At 47.3% G+C, this 9,953-nt stretch overlaps 1 long non-coding RNA gene across 2 annotated transcripts in view; it reads left to right on the top strand.

The window, feature by feature from the left end:
- Positions 1–20: 20 nt before the first annotated feature.
- Positions 21–9,953, top strand: part of LOC120411470 — a 59,220-nt gene continuing 49,287 nt past the window's right edge. For both annotated transcript variants that reach the window (XR_005603780.1, XR_005603779.1), the window contains exon 1: positions 21–563. This is a non-coding gene — a long non-coding RNA (uncharacterized LOC120411470). The remainder of the gene's footprint in view (positions 564–9,953) is intronic.

Here is a 9,953-nt window from a genome sequence, read left to right as displayed (position 1 = left end):
CCCCCCCCCCCCCGCGGCGCCCCTGGGGCCGGGGTGGCCGGGGGCCCTGGTGAGGGGGCCCGGCGAGGGGCACGGGCTGAGCACCGCCGGGAGGGGCGAGTGCGTCCCCGCCGGCTGCCAGGGAGAAGCAGCAGCAGCAGCGGAAGAAAGGAAAGCCCAGGAAGGCTGAAAAAGTGCTGTGTAACGATGAGCAGGAAGTGCTCGGCCTCCCCCCCCCGTCCCCCCTGGAGCAACTCTGTCTGACGCGGCGCTTTGCTCGCCTTGCGAGAAGGGGAGCTGGTGTTTCCCGTAATGCGAGCAGAGCGCGGCTGCTGCTGCAAAGCTGGAAGGCGGGAATAAATCACGGGAATATTTTTTCTTTTTTGTTTTTTTCCCTGGTTGTTTTCCTTCCCACCACCAAAAGCACGGAGTGGCGCCGTTTCTCTGTGGGATGCGGGCCTTTCTGCAGCGCAGAAGGCTCAGCGGCGCGAGCGGCGCTTGCCCGGCGTAAACACTGACCGTCTCCTGTAGCTCCCCTCATGGAGGGTCTCAGCCAGGACCGGAAAGACTCCTCACAGAAACAGGTTAGCCCCTTCCCAGCCGAGGGGACTCTGTGGTGGAACCTTAAGTTCCCATCTGTCTCGTTTATTTTTCTGTGTTTTGGAGACATCCTTTGTTTCACGACATGCTGCACCAATGCTCACCCCACAGTGCAATACAGGTCTGCCACAGCCCTCCTCTCCTTCTCTTGGGCTGGTGGGATTTCATGTTGGACTCGAGGTTGCTGACTACAGCTCCCACTGCATGGGACACAGGAAAGGTTAGGTTTTTGGGATACTGGTGCCACGCGTGTCATGAATGGGCTGTTTCTGCAGGTTTTAGTAGCTGGGTTACCAGCCTGTGAAAGCTTTGCTCTGGGATACAGCGGAGCAGAGGATGGGAAGACTTAGTGCAGGTCCTGGATAAAAAATATGCTTCTTCCTTAAAAAGAAAAAGAAAACAAAAGACAGTTTGGCTTGGATACAGGTGCCAACCCATCCCAACATGGATGACAAGGGATGTGCCCTGATCTGTTGCTTTGCTTGTGGAAACTGAGGAAGTAATTTTTTTATTTTGGGAATTTATTAAGTGTATGGCATAGTACAGAAGCAGAACTAGTAAGCTGTTTTCTGGCCCTGTGGTTGCATCCTCTTTGCTCAACTTTAGTTGCATGACTGCAGGTCACCTCCTGTCTAGCTCTTTCCAGATGTAGTAGGTTGGCCTACCTGAAGCACTTTGGATACTACTCTCCCTGCTTCTTCTCCTGCCTCTTTGATGCCATAAGCATCCTCTTTTTTTCTTTGGTAGCATCACTAGAGGAGCCAGGATGCCTGTGGGTGAGAAGCAGGACCACAAGGGCTTAGTGGTTTCTGTTGGCTTTCATATTTTCTTCCAGCTTCCTCCATCTGGTCCCTGCTGCCCTTGTGTCCATGTGCCTTGTGGCTGACAGACACAGCTGGTACATGTGCCCTGTGCTGCTTTGGGGAGGTGCAGCTGCTGCTGCTGGCTCAAGAGAAAGCAGGAATTCCTCATCAGCCAAGGCACCTTGCTTTACAACCTGCTGCCTGCCATGATAAAGTGATAAGAAACCCAGACTACCTTCAGAGTCCAAGTCCTGAAGGCCCCAGCTCAGCCTAGCATCGTGTGGCTCTTGCAGAAGCCAGTGCAAGCAAAGGCAGGAAACACCCCACTCAGATAATAAATTTTTAGAAACCCACAGCTTTCTAGAGGTGTGTGTGGGTAGGTAAACTCTAAACTGGAAGGAGAGGTGCCCCCCTCCTCAGGTGCCATGCATGGCCACTTGCCTCCTGGTGTGCTTACAGTGAGCATACAGCAATTTGATGTCCAAAATGTTGCTGTAGGATTGTTGTATGGATGCCTAAAATAACTGGACAGTAATATAATTTATGTGATCTGTGCTTGATTCTTAGACTGTAGTAATTACCATCATGACAGCGCATAATAAAAATGGTACAGAGGAATGTGCGTCTTCTAGATGGGAAAAAAAACCTACACACCCAGAAAACACACCCTGTTTTCTTATTATTTTTGTCTTTTTTTTTTCTTTTTTTTATGGAATGCCTCATTGTTTAGCTCAACAATGCTGTAGCTGTCCCATGTACAAAGTCACTCAGCCATGGGGGCCTCAGCTTTTCATGTGCCCTCACTCCCACCCACCTTCCTCACAACCACAAGTGCAACATACTTCTCTCCCCCAGGCTGCCGGAGAGTGGATGTTAAAAATGTGCAAGTTGAGCGTGGAGAAATTGAAAATCACATGAATTTCAAGCTTCAGCAGACTTCTATATGATTTGTTATTCCCAGATGTCAGTGGATAGGACACTGGCCAATAGATGGCTCTTGGCAAATATGGGGGGGGGGGGGCAGGAAACACTTAAAGATACTCAGGAAGGTGTGTTTGCTTGCTTCTGAAAGTCAGAAAATGTGGCCCGAGGAGGGACAGAATGAAAATGCAATGTAAGCTTCAAAAGTCAGTCCTTAGATAGTTTCTCTTGCAAAAGATCTGGAGACATAGACAAATACCTATGCCACCCATGCATAAGTAAGTATATATTTGCCACACCCCTTGTATGTGTGGAGGAATGTGGAAGAGGAAGTTGGCAGGTCTAAATTTGGTGCCCTCAAGAGAATTAATCAATACCACTTAGGTGTAGGCCAGTAAAAAGGACTGTATTTTTGGAGAGCTCATGCTATGCCATGATCCTCATGAACATCCAAGTGGGAATTCAATGAAAATTTGCCTTGTTTTAGTCACCTTTAAAGCTCCTGTGGTGGAAGGCATCCTATATTTTTGTACTTTGTTTCTGCGGATTTCAGTCACCTGTTAGGTGAGAGCAACATGTGCCAGCAGTAGGGAAGAGCTTCATGCAGAGCTGGAGGTGAACTCAGGGTGTGCCCTGGGTCAGACCTGCAGTAGGTTTGAGAGGCTGAGCAAATTACATTTTCAGTTCTTTCTGAGCTGCTGGGAGGGCTGGGAAGCAGGGTAGGAAATATGGGCAGCAGTAATCCCTGACAGGATGACCAGTTAGGCCGGTCATAAATCATGGTGTCCATCTGGATGAGTGAGCTGGAACTGTGACACATGGTCCTGGTGTGATGCCCCCCAGCTCCACATGGCTTTCGAGAACTGTTTACCTGTCTGCAGTTCAAGGGCTTTGGAGCCATGAATCTACGTTTCCAGGGCTTGCTTTGTCTTTTCAGCTTTGTGTGCCAGTGCATGTGCCAGGTGGCTGGAGGAAACACCAGAGTGGTGAGACCCAAGGTAGGATGGAGATCTGTAGCTGGACATCCTGAGTGTGGCATTGCAAAGCATTAGCCAGTGAAAAACCTGCTCTTGGCAGGCTTTGGACTCTGGCACACAATAGTCATTCAGGTTCCGTTTCCTCATGGGCATGTAATGGAGAGTGAGGAAACATGAAAATAAGAGGGAAAAAGAAGAGGAAGAACAAAGGAAGTGGAAAAGGAAAAAAAGAGCAGGAAACCAGATCCAGCAGCTTGTGCTAATTCTCGCAAGTTAACCTCTCCACGCCTCTGTGAGCGTATCTAAGACAAACTTCTGTCTCCCAAAACCACTATTAAGTCTCCTGACCACTGAAATGTGTCATTCAGTAAAAGGCATACCTACAAGGATAATATTACTGCAGCCATGGCACAGATGGTCAGTCATGTCCAGCATTAAGAAGTAGTGCATCCAGTTGCAGAAATGAGGAAGCTGCTAGAGGAAACAACTCCAGCCATAGCAGTATCAGATTTTACTGTAGGAAACCCTAGTTATTTGCCAGTGTCTTACAATGGAAACTGAGAATGTTACACCTGGCCCTGACACTGCAACAGAGCAGCAGCCTTTAATTGTCCTTTCCCTTTCCTTCCAGCCTGCCCTTCTGGAATATTTTGCTTTTGTAACTGGCCTATTAAAGGTGCATATAATAATTAATAGGTGTTAATAATTAATAATTTTATAGGTGTTCTTGGTGTTGGGCAAGCATAAGTCACAGAGGAAACCTGCTTCTTTTTCTCTCCCAGGCTGATGTACTACAGATGTAATTGCCCAGAGTTTTTTGAATGCTTGGTGTAGCATGTCTGGTTAAAAATGAGAGGAGAAGTTGAGTAAAATGTGAGGGGAAAAAAAAAGGAGAACAAAGATCTTAACCACAGTTCATCTCCCCTCATCCTGGGGGGATGTTGGTAACAAAGCACTTCTGAGAATCAAAAAAACATCCATGTTACTTCCCTCGCACTCATTTTTGCTTCATTTTTAATAAGTTCTTTGGAGAAAAGAATATCAAAACACTCCAAAGCTGATGCAGCTGCTACTTTTGGAACTTGTATTAGAAGAAACCTGTTTTTCTTTTTTAAAGTAAGTTTCTGTGAGCTCACCTAGGTCTATGGCATGTTCTGTGTCTCAGAAAGGAAGGTACGCTGGCATGATGTCTGCAAACAGGGGAATGCTCATCTGCACTTTCTGGTATTGAGGCACTTCAGATCTCATGTCAAGACAACACGTGTTGTGTAATTTCCTTACATGTCTCAAACTCAGTCACCTCCTCCATGCTCACAGCCTCTGTTCTTCCTTGGATAGCAGAGCAGGCTGGAGCAAGCAGACCTGCATTTTTCCTATGAGACACTGTTGTGGTTTTTCTCTAGAGAATGGTGTCTTTATTTAGGAGGTCCTTCATTTTCCTAGGGAATGCTGCTGAATCTCTCTGTGCTGAACATCCTCTGCTGACACTCAGGAGCAAGACTCTTTGGGGAGCAGGAGGGTATTACAAGACTCTTGACCTTGAGGACAGCAGTGGACAAAGAGGAAAAGAGAATTTCAGGCTGTGCTGAAGTATGAAACTGAAATTTAACACTCTGTGGTTGCTGTGCTTGTCCTGGGTGTCTGCAGAGTGGGAGACCAGGAGACTCCTGAAGAGGAGATATTTTTGCTTTTTTGGGACATGTGCATTTTCACAACTTTTTATCTGGGTGACAGTATCTGCTGATTTGGCCTGAACATAGGCAAACACTGGTGTTTCAGGACATGTGGAGATACGCATGTGGAGATGTCTTTGAGGAAGCAAGTCATGAGGAGTAAGTGTGTATGTGGTGTCTATCTAGAGGACAAAGTGGTTGGTGTGTGTTTTGCTTCCAAGTGTGGTGAGTTGACCTTGGCTGGCCACCAAAGCCACTCTATCACTTCCCCTTCTGAACTGCACAGGGGAGAGAAATTATGTGAGTTAAGGACAGAGAAATCACTCTGCTGTTACTGTCATAGGCAAAATAACATCAGCTTGGGGAAATTAATGTATTGGCAGTTAAAATCACAAATAGGATAATAAGAAATAGGAACAAGCCTTAAAACACCGTTCCCCACCACTCCCTTCTTTTTGGCACATCTTCACTCCTGATTTTCTTTACCTCCTAGCCCCCAGTGGCACAGGAGGATGGGGAATGGGGCCTACAGTCAGTTCCTCACACATTGTCTCTACCACTTCTTCCTTTGCAGGGGCAGCACTCACACTCTTCCCTTTCTCCATTGTGGGGTACCTCCCATGGGAGACAGTCCTTCATGAATTTCTTCAGTGTGGGTTCATGAACTGCTCCAGTGTTGGTCCCCTGCTTGGCGTGCCATTCTTCAGGCACAGACTGCTCCAGCCTGGGTCCCATGGAGGGTCAGAAGTCCTGCCAGCAAACCTGTGCCAGGATAGGCTCCTCTCTCCATGGGTCCACTGGTTCTGCCAGAAGCCTGTCCAGAATGAGCTTCCCATGTGGTCTTAGCCTCCCTTGGGCATCCTCTTGCTCTGGGCATGAAGTCCTCCACAGACTGCAGGTTCTGTAGGTTCTGCTCTACTGTGAACTCCCATGGGCTGCAGAGGCAGAGCCTGCCACATTGTGGTCTTTACCAAAGGCTGCAGAGGAATCTCTGCTCTGGTGCCTGGAGCACCTCCTCCCCCTTCTTCTTCATTGACCTTGGTGTCTTCTTAAATCTGGTACCTCAGAAGTGCTATCACTGTTGCTTATGGGCTTACCTTTGGCCAGTGGTAGGTCCATCTTGGAACCGGCTGGCATTGGCTGCAGTGGACATGGGGGGCAGCTTCTAGCAGGTTCTCACAGAAGCCACCTCTGCAGGCCTCCTGCTACCAAAACTTTCACACATAGTTCCCATTAACAGGGGATTTGGTTCAGTGCTTTTCATTTAGAATTTATCTGAAATACAGTTAGTTCCTGGAAATTAATAATATATGTATTTCGCCAGAGATGAGTCTGGTCAGTGTTGTGTGGGCAGGACCCTTTTCATCAGAGGGTTTCCAGGAAATTAGCAGGGCTCAGCCAGTATCCACTATCACAATTTGCCAGGTGCTCTTAGTTTTCTTCATCTTAAATGCAAGTTTATGAATGAAATACACTTGAGTTGGTATGTTATCAATGAACTAACACATTTGCATTAAAAGTGTTGACATCACACATGGGTGCTTTGTAAAGTAATGTAGAGAAGTTGCAAGCTGTAATTGTCTTTAGCTGCCTTCTAAAATCTTGTTCGCAGACCAAAAAAAGTCCGTATGCACCAGAGGCTCCTGTGGTCCTGAAGTGTTTGTTCTGACTGCCACTATTCAGGTGTCCTTGCATCAAGCCTGGCTCTGATCTCCCGATCAAACATGTAGGAGTCCAGTGCCTTTTGGCAGCTGGCTGTGGCAGACCACACCATGCTGCCCACAGGAAGCAGTGTGTGAAAAGGGGTGTGGATATAAGATTCAGTTCTTCATTTTGCTTTGCATTACATTCAAATTACAAACCAGTGCCAATGACAAACACTGTTTTTGACTATGTCCAAAGCTGTCATGCTTTGTTTCTCTTTCTCTCTCTTTAAGCTTCACCATCTTCCCTGTCTTGTTTTCTTCTTAATTCCTGACCACCCCTAGTTTTTTTCTTCTCACCATGCTGTGCATATTTTCTTCTGGAAGTAAAACACTACATTTCAGTAGTTCTGAATCTGCTGCACAAACCTCTACATTCCTGCACTACCTGCAGGGTGAGGGACCCAGATGCATAAGCCACACAGACTTTGATCTTCAGCAGTGATGCATTTGTCAGGTCTGATTTAAAAAGACATGATGCGGTTTGTACATTGAGAGTTGTTAATGGCCTTATTGGGAAGGTGCGGGGCTCACATACCCTCTCTTTCCTGTTTTGCACACTCCCTGGACCACTGCAGAGACAAATTTGGCCCCAGGGTCCTTAAAGTGAGTACCTTGATGGTGCTCTCTGCTCCAAAAATTAGAATGGATGTGGGCCATTGGGTCATCTTCACCGGCTTCAAAAGAGCAAGTGTGTTATCTGTCTTAGGATCTCCATGCAGCTCTTACTTTCATGCTCCACTTGTGACCCTGAAATGGGTGATATGATGTCTGGAGACATTGTAGCAGTACAGTAAAGAAGCTGTCAGGAGCATGAAGGGAAAATGATGGAAAGAGAAAAGCAAACTAGGTTTGGGCCTGCATCCCAAGGTGTCTCAAGGCCTTCACATTATCTTATCCCTGGGACAGCCTCACATCCTTCCCGTGAGGTTCACCTCAGAGAACTAGGGCACTGCCTCAGCACTGTTTTCTACCCTTGCACCCACAGCTGTCCCTAGGTTGGGGGGTTGATGAGTCTCTTAAAATGCAGTTGTATGGTTGCCTCTGAAGTCCATTGTGGTGGGTTGGCCCTGGCTGGACACCAGGTGCTCCTCAAAGCTGCTCTGTCATTCTGCTTTTCAGCTGGACAGAGGACAGAATTCTTGTGGGTTGAGATAAGTACGGGAAGAGATCACTCACTGATTACCATCACGGGCAAAACAGACGCAACTTGGAGGAGAAATCAATTGGATTTATTACCAATCAAATCAGAGTAGGGTAATGAGAAATAAAACTAATTGCTAAAAAATCACCTTCCACCCTATCTCTCCCTTTTTCCTGGCCAATTTCTCTACCTCATCCCCCAGAAATGCAGGGAGTTGGATAAGGCTGCAGTTAGTTCATCACACATTGTCTCTGCTGCTCCTTTCTCTGGGGGGGGAGGACTCCTCACACTCTTCCCCTTCTCTGGCCTGGATTTCTCAAGGAGCTGCAGGTGGATCTCTGTTGTGTACCTCTGTGGGCTACAGGGGAAGAGCCTGCCTTGCCATGGTCTTCACTGCAGGTCTCTGGAATGTCTCTTCCTTATTCTTCTTCACTGACTTTGGTGTCTGCGGAGTTGCTTCTCTCACATAGTGTCACTCCTCTCCCTGGCTCTCCTGTCCTACACAGTAACTTCTTACCCTTCTGTTACCCCAGAGGAGCTACCGCCACTGCTGATGGGCTTGGCCTTGACCAGCGGCGGCTCCATTTTGGAGCTGCCTGGCATTGGCTCCATCAACATGGGGGAAGCTTCTAGCAGCTTCTCACAGAAGCCACCCCTGTGGACTGCCTCCCTTCCTCCAATATGAAAAACTTGCCTTGCAAATGCAGTGCATCCATAAACCATCACTGTCTCATTTTCTTACCCAAAACCAACAGTGCTTCATCTCTTATTGCTAGCTCAGGTCAGGGTTGGTTTTGTGTGGGTATGGAGTCAAGTTTAACAAGCATGTAATCTGTGTTTTCCTAGATGCTCGCTTAACAGAACCATGATGTTCTCTGGAGACAGATGTGCCCAAGCTTCAGTTTCCAGAGGTGCACATACAATTGCATTTCTGTGCCTGAACAAATAATGCTGAAGAGTCTATGTTTATGCTGCAGAAGTTGTACAGCTGACATTTTTCAAAGCAATTATATTTTTAGATGTGCAAATATGCAGGGATGAGTAGGAAGATGGTCGTCACATCCCGGAAAAACTTAGGATCCTTGAAGGCATCTGTAATAAAGCATTTGAAAAACAGGGCCGAGATGCCCTAGAGCAGACAGAAAGAAACAAAACTAGCTGGCTACCTTATGAGACATGCGCTCTTGTGTCTTCCACAAGCTTGGAGGTGGCTGTGATTCATACAATGACAGGAAGGCTTGAGGAACCACACAGCCAGAGCCCCAGGACAGAGGAGTCTCCCTTCTAGTCTTAGTGTTATCCATTAGACATCTCAAGCCGCTGCTACATCCGGGCAGAAGAGGTGCTGTAAATGTTGTCACATCCATGCTGGTGGAAGGTGTCACCTGTTTCATAAGGATTTCACAGCTGTTTGGCCAACATGTATGTGGGGTTTGTGGGTCTGTCCATATGACCAGGGTGACCACTGACAGATGGTACCCAAGTGTATGACTGGCTACAGGTCACACGAGTGCCGGTGATGTGTTTCAGGCATCTGTCAGCACCAGTCTTGTCTATTGCAGCAGAGGAATACAAGGGAACGTTCTCTCAGTCACCAACAAGGCATGAAGAGAACACCTGGCCTTGGCATTCCTGTGTGCTACAGAGGAGCAATGGGTCCCTTTGCATGCTCGCTACAGCCACGCTGAACCTAAGCCTCTAACCAGAAGATGTTTTCAAGTTACTGGGCTGTGCCACGTGCAGACCATGGACCTCCCAGTGAAGCTGTGGTCATATGCATAGTGAAGATGCAGGGGAATGTGTGGATCTTCCTTTCATTTTCTGCTCTGCTGGAAAGGTGAATGCTACTGCAGCTAGTACTGTCATACCAACTCCCTGAACTGCTGTAGGGCAAAGGATATGACAGTGATTAATGATGCAGGGAGGCATAGCTGCTGCTTTTCCTTCCTGTGCTGGACATTTAACTCCCTCTCAGTGTGCTGTCATATCCTAGATGACAGCACAGGAATCCTTCAGACAGCCTTCCTCTGGAAACCTCCAAATGAAAAAAACCAAAACAGTGTTGAGCTGAGAGGTGGACCTGAACATCTGTATGTATCACATGATTCTCAAAGATAGTTAATGTTTACCACCTTTGTGGTTAATTAACAGGA

The sequence above is a fragment of the Corvus cornix genome, chromosome Z, assembly GCF_000738735.6.
Source record: "Corvus cornix cornix isolate S_Up_H32 chromosome Z, ASM73873v5, whole genome shotgun sequence".
NCBI classification, from domain to species: Eukaryota; Metazoa; Chordata; class Aves; order Passeriformes; family Corvidae; genus Corvus; species Corvus cornix.
Note: the sequence above shows the minus strand (reverse complement) of the source record. Positions and strands in the feature narration are given on the sequence as shown.